Raw genomic sequence first — 22,600 nt, 5'->3', positions numbered from 1 at the left:
TAAATGTTTATATAACTTAGTAAACTTAGTTTACTTAAAAAAATATTTATTTATTTACAGAATTAAATCTAATTATATTGGTAAACAATAAAAGAAAATAATGCAACAAAACATTGCAACTGTCGCTATTAACTGATATATATATATAAACAAACACACATAAAATTTATATGAGCCAAAAAGAGAGATAAACCTGTCAATTGCAAATATAATTATCAAAAAATAATACAAATACAACCTGAAAAAATTAAAATGAAACTGAAAATCTAGTTCTGTTTGAAATCCTTATTAACCGCCTTATTCATAAAAACGTCAAATTTCTCATAAACCCATTTTACGTATAAAACTGTTTTACCTCTTTCTTTAGTGCTAGATTCCTAATTTGAAAGAAAGAGACAAAACAGTGTAATAATGAAAACAGATTTATAAATTTACTTTTTATAAACAAAGGAGGTACTATTTAAATGTGATTTTGTTTGTATATTACATTATAACGTCTTGACCACTTAACAGATTACTATGAACTTTGATATACATATACTATATGAATGAAGAAGGATATATAAGCTACTAACTCCCCCCCCCCCCTCAGTAAATATATCCCAGTCTCACGGACAAAGTCGCCGGTAAAAGCTGGTTAAAAATAAATCCATATTTTATTATTAAAAAAGAAAAACATTTTTAATAATCTTGTGCATTCTTTCATAGATATATGCATTAATATTGTATTATACATATGTAATCCTTATTTCATATGTCACAATGCAGTATGCTGTTGATTTTTATATAAATAAATAAATAAATACTCTTACTTGACTATTTTTTTTATATATTTTTTTTTCTAAAATCTATATCAGAGGCAGGTAGCCGGTCGTAAAACTAGAAACCAAATCTTTTTGTAATATGGATAAAACCATATTACGCCAACCCCAAATGATTGGGATAAGGGTAGGAAGATGATGATATATCAGAGATACATAATAATTGAAGGTTTCGTTTCATAGCTATAGTAGATTTAAAGTAATTATTACTTACCAAATCTTACAAATTAGTCGATCGGGTGATGGATGCTACGGTTGACAACTACTGATTATTTATCCATAAAATCGGTACGTACCTGAAAATAAAAGTATTTTTTTTTAATCTTTAAACTGTGATCTTTAAACGTGACTAATGATACGTTCCATGAACGTCAGAATGTATGGAATAATTTCGTAATATTATATATCTCCCATAATATTTTTTTTCTTATACAATTTAGAATGTCAAACCAGCTGACGGCCCACCTGATGGAAAGTGGTAACCGTCGCCTATAGACATGAGCAGTACCATGGACATAACAGAGTATACTGTTTCGCCCATGATACCCCCCATGCGTTGCCATACCTGAGGACTCAGATGTTATTCCTCTGTACCCTATATATTCACGCCAAATCCCACCCTTCAAACCGAAACACAGCTATGCAAACACAACTGCTTCACGATAGAAACACGAATGAGACAGAGGTACTCAAGCAATCGCCTTTTGTACAAAGTTTCCCTTTGGTGAAAAAGAACAATTTTTATTTCAGACTTACACCCATATTATTTATTTATTTATTTTATCAACTGAGTGAGTTTTACAGATTCCCAATACACTCACCCAAAAAAGCATCAGTACAGTAACACATGTATAAATACATGGAATTATATTAATTACAATAATAACAATAATAGAAATAACATTTATATCTTTGAATACAAACATCATGAGGGATACAGTATACTCTGTTATGTCGATGGTACTGCTCATGTCTATAGGCGACGGTTACCACTTTCCATCAGGTGGGCCGTCAGCTTGTTTGCCATTCTAAGTTGCATAAAATAAAGTTAGAAGCAAACTTGTTGTAATGCAATATATAATATGGTAGGACTTTAACACGAAAATTATATTGAAACTTCAATAAAACTAAACTTAGACATCGTTCCTGCCCTCTACCGGAGGGTGCCTCAACCTCTTGCTTCGTTATTTTACTGGAAATTTCCAAACCGCAACACACCACGTCTGTACTTTATTTTATTTATACAACGCTAGATGGCGTTATTCCTTATTAGGAAAAAGCCACGTGTAACATTGCTTACTGACCTGACTTCATTGTCATCTATCATTCTTCACTGTTACCCCGCCGGCGTAAGCGTAAATAACGTAGGCGAGGTCATCGCTCCATTATCATCTATTAAACTGCCAACAATAAACACTTGTTCTTTTTACTGTCTTTACCAGAAATAGAGATCTCATGGACAATCTTTTTAGAGACTTTTAATATGAATGAAGTCGTATATTGTCGACGTAACAAAATTCTGCTGTAATTGCTTGTAATTTCCGATCATCGTTACTAGTGTTATGATTGTAAATAAAACGCATTTATTTTTCTTTTTACCTTAACAGCTTAACCAAATCCTATGAAATTTATTATACATGTACTATATGGGATGGAAAAAGACATGCTATTTTTATGCCGGTTATTGAAAAGTTACAGTTAGTTATCGAGTAATTATCGAAAATCCGGCGAAAGTTAGTGTTTTAATAATAGGTTTATTAAAACACTAACTTTCAACTTTCACTAACAACATTACATTAACGATTTTATACATTCAGTCTGAGATTCAAAAATCCGATTCTAACATTTGTTTGAAAAATAGATTGTTAACCTTGAACCAGGAAAATGAAAAGACATTTCTACGTATGAAAAAAGTATAATAAAATTGTAACGAAGCGATGTCTATACAAAGAAGATATTTAAGAAAAAATGTTTACATTATATACTAATATTAGTAATAGAAGCCAAAACAGTAATTTTTAGACTTTTTGACTATCCATGTTTTTGTACCAGTAACACAGAAACTACTGCACTATATTGGATAAGGTTTTCATTCTTGTGTTTTTAAACTTTTGAAATCGACGCAAATGAAATAACATGAAAATAGCTAGATATGAATAAAATAATGTAACATCAACATAGGAATTTAAGCTTATTAAATGCGTGAACAGTCAATAGACACCTATTCTCGTCATCATATCAGCTATTAACTGTCCCCTGCTGGACATAAGCTTGAAGCTATGGGCACAAGGAAGGTTTTTCTAGTAGTTGCTACGCTTGGCAGGCGGATGGATAACTACAGTTAGACCTTGGTGATGTTTTAAGAGGAACGCTGCTGCTCATTCCTCGATCGTTAAATTATAATATTATGAAATTCAAATATATAAATATGAACAATATACAAAAACCAATTACTAAAATGTATTTAAATCGTTGCAGATATCGCAATTTTACACACACGCACGCACGAACGCACACTCGCACGCACGTCCTCGCACGCGCCCTTGCACACACACAACAAGACAAAAAATTGAACCTGAAACTTTATTAAAATCAAACAACACACCTACATCATTGTCAGATTAGAAATCGTCTTTAGTTACAGACTTACGTACGGCAAAAAGGTAATAAATCAAATTGGACAGACCAAATCAAGTAGTAGTCACTAATCCTTACTAGTCCAATTTCTTTGCTCCAGTAATTAGTATAGTTTGATACCTCTTAGTGTCTTAACAGCATAACCAATACTATGACATTTAATGAATGAATTAACGAATGAGTATACTTTATTTGCATTATACAATATAGGAAATAAGCAAGGCAATTTACAAACACAACGATACAATTGTATAAATACAGTAAGGCGGTCTTATTGCTGAGAGCGATCTTTTCAAGACAACCTTAAGGTAATGGACTAATTGTTGTACAAGTAGGTATGATAGTGCTGTATAATTAAAAAGCATCTTTTGCAAATTAAAAATATATAAAAATTTTATACATATAATATATATGGGATGGAGAAGGACACAGGTTTTTATTAAAGTCAGTTTACGTATCTCGATCAATCGAAGTCACGAGTAAAAACTAGTTCTCCAGAAACAAAAAGAGTTATTTTTCTTGTATATCTCAGATCCAATCATTTTCTAAGCGAATAACTAGAACAATAAGTCTGGGATATGACTGATTTCGCTCCTCATGTGACCCCTATGACCTTATTAAGCGGATATCAGTGTCGTTTCAAATCTGTATTACATTTTACACTTAGGATAGAATTATCTACTAATTTTATAAGTGAACCGTCTTCTCGTTTCAAATTTTGCTAAACTACCCTCATTCTTTTATTATTAAATGTTTCGTAAATAGACATTCCATTCCGAACACCCCGTCTTTCTTATCTGTGACGGTGCCGCAAACGCCTACAGCTCACATTCAGCAGGCCAAGGCGCGCAGTCAGACTCGTACTCATGTCACAGCCGCTCAAGATTAAGAGTCCTGAATGGTTACGAAACTACTCGAGCTTTCTCGACCACATTACACTTAAGTTAAACCGGTAGTTATTACCTTCATTATTATTTTCTATATCGAATATCGAGTATCAAAGGAAGCCCCAACAAAACTGGATTGAAATTTCCTCAGATCAGGTATACTTTATCAACATCCTCAAAGCCTTATCAACCGACTACAAAAACAAGGAGACTATCAATTCAATACAAATATTTTGAAACTTTTTTTTTAAATTTATTACCTCATAACTCCTTCAGTTATAAACTGATTTGGAGTATTCTTTATTTTATCTGAAAAGATACTCTTACAGATTTATCCCATAGAAATCTTATCAAAATCGTTTAGTTTAATTTTTTAATCAAAATAACGGGTCACAAATGAAGTCTGCTTTTTTGTATAATCTTAATTAAATTTAAAAAAATTCTTTAAGAAATTTAAAATATTTAGAAAATTTAAAAGACTTGTATTATATAACACAGGTACTATGTGGGGGGAGGAATTGTTAGTAATGCGGACTGCTAGTCCCATTTCTAACAATATAGGGTATATTGCTTCAGTTTGCCCTGAAAACTATCGTGTTAAATTCCAGATGTATTCATCATGATAGGCTAACTGACCTACCTTTTCATTCTCACCTATCGTCTCTCACTGGTGCTCTACCAGCATATACCCTTAACTCAGGCGGGGTTACCATTCCATTATCGTCTATTAAAAAAAAAACACAGTGTATTATATTTTGTATTACAATACACATCACATCATAAAAATATAACAAACACAGTACAGATAACATTTAAAACTCACAACTAACTACTAATAATAAAAAAATTATAAACTTAATTTTATTAAATTAAAATTTAATGAAATTATAATCTTAATTTCATTAAATTATAAATTAATGAACTAACTGTATTTTTCTATGTCATGAACTCACCGTATTATTAAAAATTATATAGCCTGTATTATAAAAGTCAATAAAGATTATTCTTATTATTGATTGGGCGTAAAATACCTACCGACACTCTTTAAATAGATAGGCGATGAACTAAATTAATGAACTTCTACGCAGCATGATAATACACCTTTTATTGCGCGCTAAGAAATAAATACTAAAAAATAAATAAAGAGCATTTTAAAATAAAATTATTTGCATAGAGTATTTTTATATTTGCATAAAGAGGTAAAAACAGCTTATTTTGTATTTTAAAATTATCTCTTATAGACAACTATACAGACAACTTGACTTTATGCCGATAGCACAAGAGAATTCTGAGACTTAAAATTATGAAAATTTGAAACCATAATTTTTTTTATTTTTTATTTTGGACATATTATAAACAAATTTTCCAGTGACTTTATTTGCGTAGATTTTGGGATAAAACACACACCTTTTTTATTTTAAGTTGGACCTACAAGACCTATGTAACTATGGCAACCGCATCTAATTAGACGCAATATTTTTTGTGTAATCCCGCAACATACAAACACAGACAAACAAATATTTATTATTTTGACTTCTATTACTCTTATTAAGATACTTCATATATATATATATATATATATATATATATATATATATATATATATACTGCCCACAGTCGCAAATATATATATATATATTTGCGACTGTGGGCAGTCACACACGTACTAATGGTGGCGGAATTGAACAAAATCATTGTAAACAAATAACTAGATATATTTTTTAGTTACAATTTTATTTAATAAATCTAAGTCGACACAATATAATTTTAAATATCCAAGTAAGCGGCGGTAGTCACTTACCACCAGGTGAGCCGCATGCTCGTATGCCCCTTGTGTTATTAAAAAAAAAAAAAAACTCCAGTGACGGTACACACCGATATCAATCCTAATTAATAAGAGAGAGCTCAATAGGTCCAGCTCCTGCCACAATGGATCAGAAATACAATAGCAATACAAAAATAGAACTGCCTTATTTTCCTTTAGATACCGTTATATTTTATCTACGACGCGATATGATGTTTGTTTCTCTACTGTCAATTAATGTCAGAAATATTATTTAACCTGATGTTTTTGGCGGGAAATCGATTTATATGCTCGGGTATTTTTTTTATGCGTGAAAATGGCATGGTTATCCCGTCTGCGCTATCGGTATACACTAGCGTGGTACCAGTGAGCGGTGATAGGTGAGGATGAAAAGGCAGGTCAGTTAGCCCATCATGACGAATTCAATGATGAATTGATCACGATAGTTTCCAGGAGGAACCGCGTGGAGGTCGACCTGAAAGGGTATATTGATAGCAATGGGGACTAAACTCCTCATTACTAACAATCCCTTCCCCCCCCCCCCTATGCTCGGGTATTAACATCAATCTTGTTGAATATATATTTTTTTATTTTATTTCTGTATGTATGCCAATTCGACATGGTACAAATAAACATCATTGGTTTAGATTTGATATAACAAACAATAAACATTCCAACCCCTGTGAAATCTGCTAGAGAATATATAAAATTCAAATTGTCAAACAATATGTAGCTTAGTTAACCATTTCATTGCCTTTACACTAATTACAGTATGTCCCTATACAAGTTAGTTTATAATATACTGATTATGAAATAATGATATGTAAACTACGTTTGTCTTAATTAGAATTCATTTTTAATAATTATATAAATTATTATAAACAAATATACCACAGAACTCTTCTTTTTTTTTATACAACGTAGAATGGCAAACAAGCTGACGGTCCATGCAAGCAGTACCATGGACATAACAGAGTATACTGTTTCACCCATGATACCCCCCTTGCGTTGCCATTCCTGAGGACTCGGGTGTTATTCCTCTGTATCCAGTAAATTCACGCCATATCCCACCCTTCAAATCGAAACACAGACATGCAAACACAACTGCTTCACGGTTGAAACATGAATGGGACAGAGATACCCAAGCAATCGACTTTTTTACAAAATCTCCCTCTGGTTATTAAATTGTCTAATAATAAATATATAAATTCAAATCATCTTTATTCAAATAGTTCAAATTGTTTATAAGCACTTTTAAATCATTTTTTTTAATCTACTGCAAGGTTCGGAAGGTCGTTATCTGTTGAGAAGAGCCCGCAGGAAACTCAACAGTTACTCTTTTACTCGTAAATCTCTATTACCATTATGTGTATTTATTTAAATGTATTATGTCTAAAATTATATAGTCGTTAAAAAAAGATTAATGCATATTGAAATATTATTTTATAAATCAAGTGATCTAATGAGAAGTGTGTAATGAGGAAAATTTGTTAGCCATCGATTTATTAATAATTATTTATTAATAAATTTAATAGATTAGCCTTACACACTGCAAATAACATGTGGCGTCTAATAAAAGTATATTTGTTTACCACGAAAAAGTTCACGTTAGCCAATACAAAACACTTCAAACCAAGGCATCATAACACAGGTTATTTGGAAGAAACAGTTTTGTTTGTCCAACCTGAAATAGCACAGTGTACTTTGTTATGTTCATGGTACTGTTCATGTCTTTAGGCGACAGTTACCGCTTTCCATAAGGTGGGCAATTGGCTTGTTTGTTAGTCTAAGTTACATAAAAACAAAAAACAAGCTAATGGCCCAATTAATGGAAATTAATTGTACCATGATACAAAATCTATTATTGGTTTTCCTACTTTCAAAATCCACACATACAAAGTTATGGGCAAAAACTAGTAATAATTATGTTAACAATAAAATTATTGATATAAATTGAATGTATAGTTAAATGAATTCACAACCCAAGTGCTATGCCTTTTTTGATATAATTTCATACATAAAAGCGTACAACCCTTCATATCTACCATTAGCTGTCTACTGCCGAACATAGACCTGCCCCTATAAAGGGAGGTGTTGCCAGTGGTTGGTACGCTTGACAAGCTAGTTGACAGCGTCAGTTAGGCTTTGCTGATGTTTTCAAGAGGACGCTGCTGCTCATCACCTGATTATTTAATACCCTTAGTCTTTTTTTTTATGCAACTTAGAATGGCAAACAAGCTGACGGCCCACCTGATGTAAAGTGGTAACCGTCGCCTATAGACATGAGCAGTACCATGGACATAACAGAGTATATTGTTTCGCCCATGCTACCCCCCATGCGTTGCCATTCCGGAGAAGTCAGGTGTTATTCTTCTGTACCCAGTAAATTCACACCATATCTCACCCTTCAAACCGAAACACAACCATGCAAATACAACTGCTTCACGGTTGAAACACGAATGGGACAGAGGTACCCAAGCAATCGACTTTTGTACAAAGTCTCTCATCTTACAACACTCACAAGAAAGGAAGGGATGGCCTATTCGATATCGGGACCACCCGGCTGATAATAAATAATTACGGTAGTCTATAAACGCCTGTAATACCATGTATATTTATTACTAGCGGCCTGTCCCGGCGTCGCACGGGTGGCCATTAAGGCTGCACACGCGACGAAAGCTTAAAAATGGAGTAACTTCCGTTTTCCCAACATTTCCCTTCACTGCTCTGCTTCCATTGATCGTAGCGTGATGAAAAGTATACTATAACCAGCCCAGGAGTATGAAGAATAATTGTACCAAGTTTCGTTAAAATCCGTCGAGTAGTTTTTGTTTCTATAACGAACATATAGACAGACAGACAAAAATTTTACTGATTACATGTTTGGCATCAGTATCGATCACTAATCACCCCCTGATAGTTATTTTGGAAATATATTTCATGTACAGAATTAACCTCTTTACAGATTTATTATAAGTATAGATATAAATATACCCGGTGCCAATCCTGAAGAAACCCTTATACGCATTTTGTAAAGAACCCCGTAGTCTCTAGGGTAAACACGACAAGAAATTCATACCATAACCTATCTATTCACGGGAGAAAGGCGCTATGAAACCATACTATAGGCGTACGTAAGCAATTTGATTCACATAGGGTTGTACGTCCTTACAAATATAATAAATTTACTGGGTACAGAGGAGTAACACCTGAGTCCTCAGGAATGGCAACGCAATGGGGGGTATCATGAGCGAATCAGTATACTCTGTTGTGTCCATGGTACTGCTCATGTCTATAGGCGACGATTACCACTTTCCATCAGCTGGACCGTCAGTTTGTTTGCCATTCTAAGTTGTATAAAAAAAAATATATAATAAATTTGAAAGAGAGGTGGTTTATTCGATTGTTGCCTTATAGTGCCTTAACGGCGTAACTAATTTACTACTTGCCTCGGTCAGTAAAGTCAAGCACGCGGACGAAGTCACGGGTAGAATTATGAGTGTGAGTTTAATTACAAAAAAAACAAACAAGCGCGAGTTAAATTCGCATGGAGAGGTTTCCGTGCGTTGGTCATCCACGTGGCATAAAGTTGTTTTAAATCTGACTCAAATTTGTTTGTGGTTACTTAAAAAAATATTTGCCTATGTAGTGTACTAATATTAATAAATTTCCTGTTATTTTAAATAGCATACACTTATTATAGATTGTCCCGTAAACTATGTGTAAAGAAATTGTTTTTTTTTTTTTAGGTACAGTAGTTTCGGGGAATACGGAGAGATGGTCAATTTTTGCCCATTTTCTTAAATAATTTCGAAAATATTTGTATACTACACACACACACTATTCTTTATAATGTTCACAACAAGCCCTTTATTTTGATATATCACACGACATAACTTGCATTTTTTTTATTTTCTGTATTACCCCTCAAAAAGAAGCCTTCATGTTTAAAATTAATTTATTTAGGTAACACGTCCATCTCTGGATCTCTAATACATGTGTAAATGTACCAAATTGAAATGATACCAAATTGGTCCAGTAAATATAAAGCAAATTGTTTGATAGATAAACGGATAGATAAACACGCGAGTAATCCTATAAATGTTCCGTTTTTATTCCTTTCGCAGTACGGAACCCTAAAAAAGTAATTAATAAATACATTTACATTTATATTGAGCTCAAATCTCTCGACTTCGTTCCATGTCTCCCAACGCTCGACCTATCTATGTGAATCTAGCTAAAAGGGTTTGTAAAAGTATATTTGAACATAATACCGGCGTGTATTATGATTGATCGTTTTAATAAAGGCCTTTAAAGATTAAAAATAAAAAAGTACGACGTAATACTAGTATAACATAATATTATAGGGGGCAGAAGGGCATAGAATAGACACATAATGGGGTCTAACACCACTATTGCTAGCAATATTGGGTAATATGGTCGACATTCACAAAGCTCCCCCTAGAAACCATCGTGAATGAATGATTTTTTTTACAACACGTGGGGCAAACGAGCATGCCACTCATCTGATGGTAAGTGATTACCGCCTCCCATGATCACCCACAACACCAATGGCATAGCAGGTGTGCCGCCGACCTTTTAAAAAGGAATATGCTCTTTTCTTAAAGGTTATGATGTCGTATTGTCGTCGTCCTGATAATTTGATCATGATGGGCTAACTGGCCTGTTTTCATTCTCATCTATCACCCTTTACTAGTGCTCCACCAGCGTATCCCGTTAGCGCAGGCCGGGTTACCATACCATTTTTACTCATAAAAAAAAATACGCCTATGCCTGTACCATTGTTATAGATATCTAATTTATTCTACTTTCAGTGGCAGCCAGTAAAATATAAAACGAGCGACATGCTCGCACGTCCTCTAAACGGCACTTTATTAAGGACCGCGAGGACACGGGTGACGATTCTTGGATTGAGGCCAGATTACTTTCGGAAGACAGCACGTTATATACACACAGTTAATAAGTGCTGCGATTTTACTAGACTTTAGCCAGCCATATTAACTTTTTAGCTTTCGTGTTGCGGTTTACGGTTTACTGGTTTTTAACCGTGGTTTTGCTCGTTCTTAACTTTCATCCACGATTTCACGGTTTTAAAGGTGAATTCTTCAAAAGCCAATAAACATATTTGATCTGAATCTAAAGTCTAAACCTAACATTTCATGTGTATCTAATTTCTAAAGTGACGAAATTCCAAAGGGGATAAAACGGGGATTGCAATTTTCAACATTCCTTTCTTATTGTTCATCCACGCTATATAAAAAACTTATCTGCAAAATTTCCAGATTCTAGATTCAGCGATATCAGCTGTGCGTTGATAAATAAATCAGCCAATCAATCACCATCCTCTTTTATATATATATATATATATATATATATATAAGAAAAAGCAATTGATGCTTTTAGGCAAATATAATAATTTACCTGAGTTATCTTAATACATCGACCAAACTATGTTGACAGTGGTCAGCCCACGAGTAAACTGATGTAGCACTGTCACGTCTCTGTTTCTGAGGCAGAAGTATTTTTTTCTACCCACTCATTGTCCTACATTACACAAACTGTCTCTAAACTGAAGGTTTCTGTATACAATACTGACCGTGTTTTTATTCGATGCATTTACTGACTGCGCAGCTAGGTAATATTCTGTCCAACAAAGGCCTTTGAGTAAAAATAAATATACAAATATATAAGTAAAGTATGAAACCAACTTCCAACAGTAGTATTTCTGAACAGTACAACATTAAAACCCTCAAAAAAAGCATACTCCTTCTTATAAGGCCGGAATCACATCTGCAATTTCTCAGATGTTGCAGGTTTCTATGGTACCATATAGGTGACATTCGTTTCTCGACGTCATAGACTTATTTGCCGTATGTCACAGTACATAATAATATTTAATGTCTGTCTATATTTGCCTCATAAACTGGAGCTGTGATATATTTCAATTTCCAAACTTATATATTGATACTATTAGTGTAATATAAAGAACTGGTATTAGTATTCCTCCGAATACTTGGTATGTCCGTATATGTGAATCTATATATATATATATATATATATATATATATATATATATATATATATATATATATATATATATATATATATATATATATATATATATATATATATATAAAAAAAATTTCGTGTCATATTCATGATCCGTACCTGACCCAAAGGTCCCTATGGTATATATATATATATATATATATATATATATATATATAACTGGACAATGTGAATTTTCTAAACTTACTATGTTACTGTTAATCTATATAGTACAAATAACTTTTTTATTAATTTAAATAATAATAAATATTCATTAAAAATACCGATTTAAAATTAGTTAATTATAAACTTAGTAGTAGAATTTTCGAAAAAAAAATTTATATCCTTTATTACTTGCTGATAATGTAGCTTTCTATAAGTGAAAAAGTTTTTAAAATCGGTTGATTATCTAATAACTCATGATAAAGGATCACGAATTGTTCTCGAAACTAATCGAAATTTTTCGATCTAAGTATCTAAGTATTTTTCGATCACATAAGTTAAACCGGTAATTATTACATTAAAATATTAGTAATTATAGGGAATTGGTGATTTAATATAAACCCTATAACGGAAATATTCTTTCAACATGATAATATAGAGTTATGTAAAATAAATAAATAAATAAACCTGTTTAAACCTATTTGTTGAAAGATAAAATCTGAAAGATGGTCAAATGTATGTAAAATATGTACAAATATATAAAATGGTCGTGTGCAAACATAATTTATTTATTTATTCTGTATTGACCACATTACAAAAAAAAATATAATTATAATAATAATGTAATTGAACGTTAGAAAGCTACAAATCATCAGTGAACCGTAAAAGAAATGTACGTCTGTATTTTTCATGAGAGCAATGTCCATAAATATCATTCAACTCACACAAGGATAGGATATTAATCTTTTTAATGTAAGACAACAGGAAAATGTTCCGTTGCCACCTAATAGTTTCAACCAAATTCGAAAAGGAGGATTTTTTATACAACTTAGAATGGCAAACAAGCTGACAGCCTACCTGATGGAAAGTGGTAACCGTCGCCTATAGACATGTTATGTATCTAAAATAAATTTATTTAAATATTGATATGAAGTACATTTTTGTCATTTTCCAAAGGTTCAAAGTCACAGCTTCAAGCCACATGCAATTATCTGCAAAATATGGAAGCGCGCGGTTTTTTCCACGCCAACCCTAATTACACACGCATACATTGTCACATGTACAGACGTTACTTGTTTCTATAGTTGTGACAAACACGAATCATCGCGTTTTTGTATAAAATGTCCAAGAATATTAAAAAATTAGAACACAATATCATGTTGCTTAGCCAAAAGTAGTGACTTGTTACGGGGCAAAATTAGTACTAACTTTCAATATTGTTATTTTAGAAAGAATAAAACGAACAGACGAACGAACCGAGACAGGCAAATTAGATTTAAAATATTTAAATTTCGAATACGGAACTGCGTTCTAATTTATAAGTAGACAGGTATAGAAAAGTTTTTTATTTCATGTAGAAATAATTTTACTCTGTATTATCTGCATTATATGCAGATATTGCCTCAGGAATGGCTACGCATGGGGGGTATCATGGGCGAAACAGTATACTCTGTTATGTCCATGGTACTGCTCATGTCTATAGACGACGGTTACCATTTTCCATCAGGTGGCCGTCAGCTTGTTTGCCATTCTAAGTTGTATAAAAAAAAATATTTCAGAATTTAAATTTCGACCGTGAATCATGACAAAATTAATATGAGACCAAGGCATGAATGTGAATATTTTAAATTATTTTCATCGCCTATTCATAATGTCTAAAACTGTTCCAAGTTTCCAATCGATAGTATTTGAAGTTGCTGAGATAAACTGTTATGGCAGACGAACGGATGGATAAAAACACACCATGGGGATGATTTAGTTTATTGTTTATCCCTCTTTAAATATCACCAAAGCCTAACTGTGTTTACCAACCCGGCTGCCAATCGTAGTAACAGCTGGCAAAACCGCCTCAATAAGGAAAGGCCTATGTTCAGCAGTGTACTGGTGGTAGTGATTTTAATTCCATAATAATTTATGATAAAATCCTGGGAATGAACACGAATAATAATATACTATATTCTTACTCTGTCACCACAAGGAAATACATAACGATTATTTATGGCTAAAAGGGAAAATGTCTCCTAAATGGATGTGTTCAGTGTGACAAGCGGGATGACTTAATTGAGAGAAAAAAAAAGAAAAACACCGCGTCGACCCCAAATGGGACTCCAGGGGAAAAAGCCTGAAGGGTAATGACGATGATTATAATATATGAGTGGAATTTGTTACGTGCGAAATAAAAACACTGTATGTTTTCTTGCAGCGTTATGTTAATATTATAAACTAACTGTATCCCGCGGCGCGGTATATATATTTTTATACAACTTAGAATGGCAAACAAGCTGACAGCCCACCTGATGGAAAGTGGTAACCGTCGCCTATAGACATGAGCAGTACCATGGATATAATACAGTATACTGTTTCTCCCATGATACCCCTCATGCGTTGCCATTTCTGAGGATTAAGGTGTTATTCCTCCGTACCCAGTAAATTCACGCCATATCCCACCCTTCAAACCGAAACACAGCCATGCAAACACAACTGCACTTCTCACTTCACGGTTGAAACACGAATGAGCCAGAGGTACTCAAGCAATCGACTTTTGTACAAAGTCTCCCTCTGGTGAATCTGATATACATACATACATATATGTGTGTGTGTGTGTGTGTGTGTGCGTGCGTGCGCGCGTGCGTGCGTGCGTGCGAGCGTGCGTGCGTGCGTGCGTGCGTGCGTGCGTGCGTGTGTGCGTGCGTTCGTGCGTGCGTGCGTGCGTGCGTGCGTGCGTGCGTGCGTGTGTGTGTGTGTGTGTGTGTATGAATCAGTAAAGTATCCTGTGTACTAAATTAGGATGTAATCTACTTGTGTCCCAAATTTCATTCGAATTCGTTCAGTACTCGTAGTTATTACGTGAAAGTGTAACAATCATCATTCCATCCGTCTGTCCGTTATTACAAACTTTTACATTTATTATATAATATTAATAATATTTAAAAACACAAAATATATAATAGATGTCCTCCTATTATATATTTTGCCCTGAAAAAAGACTTCTGTCGTGAAAGTTCTATAGGCGGCGGTTACCGCTTTTTATCAGGTGGGCCGTTAGCTTGTTTGCCATTTTAAGTTGTATAAAAAAAAAAGAATTTTCAACTAGTATCTTTTTTTAGGAGACGAAAATAGAATGGAAGGAAAAGTTTTGTTTGAATCGAAAATCAATCATGAATCAAGAAGATTTGACCGAATCTATCACGTTGACCTCCATTGTTAAAGTCTGTGGTCAAATTGAGAATAGATAGACATTGTTTGTCTTTAATATTATGTGTTTATAGTCTCACTAAATGTCAAACATAATCATAATAAATTCATTTATTACAATATATGTTGTGGTCGAATTTCGACCTTTGGGCGACCAATAATGTAAAAATACACGATTTCACGTTCTAAATCCAACTATTTAAAACTGTGTTTGCGAAACATCTCGTCGTTGGCCGTTGTATTCACAATTGAATTCGTTTTTTTTTTTTATACAAAGCAATGTTGTAAAACAAAATCATATTTGTACACGTCCCATTCGCATGTCCTCTTCGCTCATTGCCATGCTTCTGGGTCATTAATCAAGAACCATTACAGTTGGACAGTAAAAAAATTGCTATGTAGTACATTTGTTTTGTTAGTATACTTATCTACATCACAAACTAGCTTTTGCCTGTGACTTTATACGCGTTTTCAATGTAGATAACAACTTCTAGATATTAAGATAAAATGTACACCAGAGTCCAAATTAGATCTTCAAATATACAACTGTCCAGAGAGAGACTTTGTACAAAAGTCGTTTGCTTGGGTACGTCAGTCCCATTCGTGTTTCAACCGTAAAGTAGTTGTATTTGCATGGCTGTGTTTCGGTTTGAAGGGTAGGATGTGCCGTGAATTTACAGGGTACAGAGGAATAACACCTGAGTCCTCGGGAATGGCAACGAATGGGGGGTATCATGGGCGAAACAGTATACTCTGTTATGTCCATGGTACTGCTTATGTCTATAGGCGACGGTTACCACTTTCTATCAGGTGGGCCGTTAGCTTGTTTGCCATTCTAAGTTGTATAAAAAAACTGCATTTAAGTACTTACCTAGTTTTTGTGTAATACCGAAACAAACATAGACCTTTCAGATAAAAAAAATTGCTAATTGATTTACAGCTGACTGTTCCGTATGGTCCCGGCATAGAATTGGCCACCCCTTCCTTTCCAGTGAGTATCATAAGAGGCGAATAAGGGAACTTCATAGTCTAAGGTACTAAGGGAGGACGAAGGATGGGCAGCAGCGTCTCTTTTAAAAGATCTCCAAAATCTAACTGCACTTGCCAATTCGTCTGTGAAGCATGGCAACTACTGGCCAAACTCCCCAAGGGGGAGACTTATGTCCAGCAGTGGACAGTTAAGGGCTGATATGAGTACAGCTGACGGCATTATGAGGTAACAAACAAGCCTAAAGAAATACAATCAAATTAAACGTTCTTTTTGAAGTCGGTTGATAAAACTAGAAATTATTATCATAACGAAATATATTATAACTATAAAAAAACCTAGCAAAGACTCTACAAAATTTTACTCCGCAAAAACAGTAACTGAAACTGTGGCAAATCGAATATTTGTTAATAATCTTACCATTCTTATTTAAATACTTATAAAATACCGAGATTTTAAAACAAATAAATAGATGCATTTTACTCCGCAAAGAAAACGATGGCATTCATCACAAAATTGAACACTTGAATGAATCCAATAGAATTCAAAAACAATAATCAGCATCGATACAGAATTGAAGGAAAAAAAAATTACAGAGTAAAGGCAAATATGAACAAATAGGTTTTCTAAGGGGTGAGAAGGGAATGGTAAATCCGCCTGTGCTATCGGTATTTGTTAGCGAGACACCAGTGAGACATGATAGATGAAAATGAAAACAGGTTGTCCCATCGTGACGAATTCCACATGAATAAACCACAGTGGTTTCCAGGCGAAACCGCATAAAGTTCATATTGCTAGTAATGAGACCACTATTCCATTACTAACAATCCTTTTCCCCCCACAGACAAATAGGTTAACTCCGGTTTTACTCTGCTATATTTTTTTCATTATATTTTATTATACAATGGACTTATAGTAATTGTAATGTGGATTATACAAAGTTTTATACTAAGACTTTGTATAATATATATAATATAATCCACACCCTACGCTTGGGATCGAGCTTGTGATTCTAGAAATAAGAAGCTATTGTAATAAATGATAAGGAATTTGTCTCCTTTAGAAATTGTACAAGACCTTGTGCTTATCGCTAGCGGAAAATGAAAATGGTTTTCATTTCAGATCAGACGTTTTTGATCTTATTTTCTTTTATTATGATATCATTTTGTTGTATTGAAGTTGAGTGAGACGGAATAGATCATTATACATCTAGATGACACGTCCTCACTTAAAAAACGTCTCAAAAACGACCGGATAACGCGTTCCTTTTTCGTGTAAAATTTTCAAACGTTTTCTCTATTATAAAATATTTATGCAACTTAGAATGGAGAACAAGCTATCAGCCCACCCGATGGAAAATAGTAACCATTGCCTATAGACATGGACATAAAAGAGTATATATACTATGTCGCTCATGATACCTCTCATGCGTCACCATTCCTGAGGATTTTTTTTTTATACAACTTAGAATGGCAAACAAGCTGACGGCCCACCTGATGGAAAGTAGTAACCGTCGCCTATAGACATGAGCAGTACCATGGACATAACAGAGTATACTATTTCGCCCATGATACCCCCCATGCGTTGCCATTCCTGAGGACTCAGGTGTTATTCCTGTATTCTTCCTCATTCATTCTTCCTGTATTTGGTAAATTTTGTCACACAGCCCGTCATATTATTTATTATATTAGTCATATTAGTTATTCCTGATAACACCTGAGTCCTATCACCTAGATGTAGCAAATGCTAAAGCCTGAGAATGAGCCAATGATCCAAAATCATACTTTCTCTACCTAGGCAGATATAACTTATTTAGTACATCATTTTATACACGTAGTACTAGCTTTTAACTGCGACCTCATCCGTATGACCTAGATATGTTCACTAATAGGGTTAAAAAGTAGCCATGTGGTCCCGGCATAGAATAAGCCATCCCTTCCTTTCCCTTAGCTATCGTAAAAAGCGACTAAGAGAGCTTATAGTGAAGGGATAGGCGGCGTCTCCCTTAAAACATACTAAAATCCAAACTGTAGTTGTCAGTCCACCTGTCAAGCTACTGGCAAAACCCCCTTATGAGGGAGCAATGGACAGTTAATGGCTGATTTAACAAACAAATATACCCTCTTTCACAATTATAAATTTAATTATTTAAACAAAAATTATGTAAATCATTGGAAACAATATAAAACAAAAGGTAATCTGTTATATTAGAACCTTCACTGACTACCTGCCATTTTATTAGTGGTCTGACAAAAGGGCGGGAAAATAGATTACGGTTAAACTGCCATTGTGTTTCTTAATTAGCCTATTATTTGCAGCACAATTCAATTATTCAAAATAATTAACTGGCGAGTCCAGACTTGACATTATAATGCAATTCTTCAAACAACCATTGTATTGTATTCATACAAATTCATAATTTATACAATTCAACTTTTTGAAAGAAACAACAGCTGAGTTTCTTGCCCGTTCTTCTTGACTGAAATTGCGTTCCGAATAGACAGTAGAATCATAAAAAAATGGCAATTAAAAATTATTAAATGTTGATTTACTTGAATAAAAATATTTTATACTTTATTCTTTAATTGTTTTTAAAAGACTTTTAAGGTTATATTACTGTATTACATCGTTAAGTTTAAACTGATTTCGATAATTCTTTTTGTAATTATTTAGTGATTTATCCTAGTTTCGCACAAGTGAATAAAACTTCCGAAAATAATATGTAGCTTATGTTACCCGCTGATGATATAGCTTTGTATCATCAGCTTTATATCATATATAATAATTTTAGTTGTACTAACCGGCTGGCTCTCTTATATCTACAAATGCCATTGTTTCGTTTGGCAACAAATAGCAACTTTAATCGGAACATAATATATTAATAAACAATGAGAGCACATCAGCCTATAACTTCCCACTGTTGAACATAAGCCTTCCCCTTAGGGGATTATTGCCAGTAATTATTTTTTTTTTTATTTTTTACAACACAGGGAGCAATTGAGCATGTGGTTCACCTGATGGTAAGTGACTACCGCCGCCCATGATCACCCACAACACCAGCGGCATTGCAGGTGTGCTGCCGGGTTATCACGCAGGACAGGCGAATTGGCAACCACTATATAAAGTAATTTAATTTAATTGTCAATTATAATTGGCAGAAATAATCAATCAATGTATCGGATTTCATTCGAATTGATCCAACTTTAAACATTTAAATACCAGAATATCTTTACATACTTTTTACATTTATAATATCAAAAGCATTCTTCATTTTCATTACAGGATAAAGTAGTTTAAATTCCTTCTACATTAAAGTTTACCTTGAAGATACATAGGTATCCACGTTCCCGACAATTTCAAATATGGTGATAAATTAATTATGTAACATTGTTCCACTTTACTTTCATTGCTTGCTCAGTACGACAAGAGCGTAATGCGAGGATATTCTAAAAGGCATTAAACAAGAAACATTACAAATAAGTCTGCGTGTTCCGTTGTCGAAACACGGCGAGAGAAATAAGGAGAGTGAGTTAATCAAACTTTATAACTTCATCTGAGATAATTTTGCATGAATTGTTTTATTACAGGAATGTCTGTTATTGCGCGGAAAATTACGTACTCGATGGAAAGTTTCTGGAGGAGATAACCTAAAATGTTCTATTGGTAATATTGTGAATAAGAAACGAATGGATATTGCCTGACTGCTCGCTACAGGGGGGAAAGGGATTGTTAGTAATGGAGACTAAGAATCCCATTGCTAGCAATATACCCAACCAGGTCGAGCTCCTCGCAGTTCTCCCTGAAAACTATCATGGTTAATTCCTGATGAATTCATCATGATGAGATAAATGGCTTGTTTTCATTCTCATCTATCACCCTTCACTGGTGCTCCGCCAGCGTATCCCGTTAGCGCAGGCGGTGTTACCATACCATTTTGACACATCGAAAAAAACTGCTCGCTACATTTCAAGTAAACTAATCACAGTGTGATAGAGCTGGCTGGAAGAAGATGCATGAATTAGTTACACCGACAAGAGGAAATAAAAAGAAAAGAAGAAGAATCACAGTGGAGGAATAAGAATACGTTCCGTAAAAAAAAACTAACTTAAATTATGACAAAACCCGTTATTTTAATTTATAAATGAAACTACTGCACTGATTTTGGTAAAATTTCTTATATTACCATTTTTTAAATATATCCTTTTATATAAAAGAAATAATTTTCCAAATCGGTTTACAACTAATGAAGTTATGTTAGAATATAACAAACATAACAAAAAATTGAAGGCCTTGAAATCTATTGAAAATAGTTTTTTTTTATATTTAAAACTAGCTGTATGCCACGACTCCGCCCGCGTGAAATAGTACGTAAAGCATCCTATATGCTAAATTAGGATATACCCTAACCGTGTACTAAGTTTCATTTAAATCTATTCACTAGTTTTTGCGTAAAAGAGTAACAAACATCCATTCAACCATAGTTACAAACTTGCACATTTATAACATTGAAAATATTAATTAATAGCATAATAAATACCACAAAATTACACAAATCGCGTTTATTCCGAGGAAGGGTAAAACAATTTGTATTTTATACATATAACTTTAAAGTCAACTTTCGTTTGAAAAAGAACAGTTAAGTTTCTTGCTCGTTTTTCTCAAGGGCAATTATATTTCGAATGGGCGGTAAAATTATACAAAATTAATTATAAAAAGATAATGTAATAAACTTGAAATAAAAAAAAAATCTTATTAAAATACAATTTAAAAAAAAGTAGTCCAGTCACGATTCTGAAAATGTATTTAACGATAAAACATTAAGTAATACATTATGTATTAATTCGATAATTCTATTTTTTTATTTCGTATTGATAACGAAGGATAGATAGATAGATGGATGGATAAAAGAGATGTGTGTAATAATCTGTCACACAAGAAGTACTGAACGAATTTGAATAAAATTTATAACACGGGTAAGATATGTCCTAACTTAGTACATAGGATACTTTATGTACTAATTCACGCAAGCGAAACTACGAGACACAGTTATTCGCAAATATGTAAATATACCTACGCAATAAAAATTAATATTGACAAACGTATTCTAAAAAATATGGGACTTTTATTTTTTATATTCCGTTTATAGGATGCATATTTATCATTCACCACATTGAGATATCAAGCGACCTCTGATACGAACGGTGTAGGGGAAAATACCGAAAACAAAAATTGCATTTCCTTTTTGTAATCAACAAAGAGTGAACAGAATGTTTTACGTTGTTTTAGGTATGACGCAAATGGTAAACACTGTATTGAGTGGATTACATGAGTTTTTCTTTCTCGGTGATCTAATAGTTTGACGTATTGCTTCACTTTACGATGGTCACGGATTCTTTTACGTATACAAAAACAATTACCCATTCTAAATTCAAATATTCTCAATTTACAAATAGGTACACACATATAAAAAAAAATTTGTTGGTGGTAAAATAATTATTACTAATAATTTTTTACAACACAGGGGGCAAACGAGCATGCGGCTCACCTGATAGTAAGTGACTACCGTCGCCCATGATCACCCACAACACCAGCGGCATTGCAGGTGTGCTGCCGGCCGGCCTTTTAAAAAGGAATATACTCTTTTCTTGAAGGTTATGTTGTCGATCGGTTCGGAAATACTGCTGCTGGAAGTTGATTCCAAGGAATGGTTGTGCGTGGAAGAAATATATATATATATATATATATAATATGGGATTCTACATATTTCTGTCTACAGTTTGTTTTTGTGTTTCAAATATTTCACAAAACATCCTGTCATTCATTAGTGGATTTTATTCCATCTACCACTAGGTACATATATATAAAATACATGTTTATTATTACTCCGCAAAACAGCAAGTTCAATCATGAACGCCTGGGGTGAACGCACCGATAAACGACGAGATGTTTCGTAGATACTCTACAACATATTTCGTAGATAGGTTTTGCTTAGCAACAAACAATTTTTCAACCGACTAGGAAAAAGAGGAGGTTATCT

The sequence above is a fragment of the Galleria mellonella genome, unplaced genomic scaffold (assembly GCF_026898425.1).
Source record: "Galleria mellonella isolate WM207_F2 unplaced genomic scaffold, CSIRO_AGI_GalMel_v1 utg36, whole genome shotgun sequence".
Classification (NCBI taxonomy): domain Eukaryota; kingdom Metazoa; phylum Arthropoda; class Insecta; order Lepidoptera; family Pyralidae; genus Galleria; species Galleria mellonella.
This window is presented reverse-complemented; position numbering follows the sequence as displayed.